Genomic DNA, 2,144 nt, shown 5'->3' with positions numbered 1-2,144 from the left:
GTATATTTCTCCATCTGTTTGTGTCCTCTTTGATTTCTTTCATCAGTGTTTTATAGTTTTCTATGTATAGGTCTTTTGTTTCTTTAGGTAGATATACTCCTAAGTATTTTATTCTTCTTGTTGCAGTGGTGATTGGTATTTTTTCCTTAATTTCTCTTTCTGTTTTCTCATTGTTAGTGTGAAGGAGTGCAAGGGATTTCTGTGTGTTAATTTTATATCCTGCAACTTTACTATATTTGTTGATTAGCTCTAGTAATTTTCTGGTAGACTTTTTAGGGTTTTCTATGCAGAGGATCATGTCATCTGCGAACAGAGAGAGTTTCACGTCTTCTTTTCCTATCTGGATTCCTTTTACTTCTTTTTCTGCTCTGATTGCTGTGGCTAAAACTTCCAAAACTATGTTTAATAGTAGTGGTGAGAGTGGGAACCCTTGTCTTGTTCCTGATTTTAGGGGGAATGCTTTCAATACCTCCTCATTTTCAATATGTATATTTCCCTAAGTTTGAGGTGGGTCTCTTGTAGGCACCATATACAGGGGTTTTGTTTTTGTATCCATTCTGTCAATCTTTGTCTTCTCAAACTACATACTTTGCGACTGAACAACTGCAACAATTCCCCACTATCAAAGTCCATTCCACAAAGCTGGTGACCTTCAACACCCCCTGAGGGAATTCAGGGTGGTAAGGTACTCTGTGCACCAGGCAATCTGGTGGGACAGGTCTTTAGATAGATGTTTTAGGAAAATATTTTATGATCCCAATCCTTGTATCTCTTTATATCTAGAAAAGCACTAAATCCCATCATGATGACGTCAGGTCCTCATGACTAGCAACAAATTTTTTGTAACATGAATGCTTAATGGTATTGAACTCTCCCTTCACCAAAACCTTATATATTGACTTTCCCCCACTGCCACTTTGGAACAGTCTCTCGGAGCTATCTGAGGTGCTGCCTCCCAGGGTGCAGTCCTCATTTTGCCCCAAATAAAACTTAACTCGCAACTCTCAAGTTGTGCATCTTTTTAGTCAACATTATAATTTGATTTGGGAAGTCCAGTTAAAGGAACACCAAAAAAAAAAAACAAAAACAAAAAAACAAGTTTAAAGTATATCAGGGCCATAAGTCTCTGTGAAACTTGGTCAAAATGACCATGACAGATTTTAAAGCCAAATACATATTGTTTAAATGGTAAATAAACTTGAAATCTGTTATCCAAGACAGCTTAATATCTTCAGAAAATTTGTCTGTTTTAACAGAGAGATAAGCCAATTTTAAGTTTTGCATCCACTTATCTTTAAAAATTTACCTAATTAAAATTTTAAGCATTTAGTCATTCCTGACCATCACCTCATGGGAAATAGATGGGGAGACAGTAGAAACAGTGTCAGACTTAATTTTTTGGGGCTCCAAAATCACTGTGGATGGTGACTGCAACCATGAAATTATAAGAAGCTTACTCCATGGAAGGAAAGTTATGACCAACCTAGATAGCATATTAAAAAGCAGAGACACTACTTAGTCAAGGCTATGGTTTTTCCAGTGGTCATGTATGGATGTGAGAGTTGGAATGTGAAGAAAGCTGAGCGCCAAAAAATTGATGCTTTTGAACTGTGGTGTTGGAGAAAACTCTTGAGAGTACCTTGGACTGCAAGGAGATTCAACCAGTCCATTCTAAAGGAGATCAGTCCTGGGTGTTCATTGGAAGGACTGATGCTGAGGCTGAAACTCCAATACTTTGGCCACCTCATGCAAAGAGTTGACTCATTGGAAAAGACCCTGATGCTGGGAGGGATTGGGGGCAGGAGGAGAAGGGGACGACAGAGGATGAGATGGCTGGATGACATCACCGACTCGATGGGCATGAGTTTGAGTAAACTCCGGGAGTTGGTGATGGACAGGGAGGCCTGGCGTGCTGCAATTCACGGGGTCACAAAGAATCGGACATGACTGAGTGACTGAACTGAACTGAACTGACCATGCATAAAAACCTTTTCTTGGGGTCTGCTTTCCATAAACTTTTCATCACTTATTTTAGCACAGTTTTAAACTTTAAGCTGTAGAATATCTGGAGAGATCCTAAAACATATATTTTTAAAAGTTCACTCAAAACTCTTTTCTCATTTACATTTCTTTGCTCAAAAGTT

At 38.6% G+C, this 2,144-nt stretch overlaps 1 long non-coding RNA gene across 1 annotated transcript in view; it reads left to right on the top strand.

Annotated features, from left to right (window-relative positions):
• Nucleotides 1–2,144, top strand: part of LOC122435256 — a 10,720-nt gene that overhangs the window by 6,881 nt on the left and 1,695 nt on the right. The gene's annotated exons all lie outside the window — the stretch shown is intronic.

The sequence above is a fragment of the Cervus canadensis genome, chromosome X, assembly GCF_019320065.1.
Source record: "Cervus canadensis isolate Bull #8, Minnesota chromosome X, ASM1932006v1, whole genome shotgun sequence".
Classification (NCBI taxonomy): domain Eukaryota; kingdom Metazoa; phylum Chordata; class Mammalia; order Artiodactyla; family Cervidae; genus Cervus; species Cervus canadensis.
Note: the sequence above shows the minus strand (reverse complement) of the source record. Positions and strands in the feature narration are given on the sequence as shown.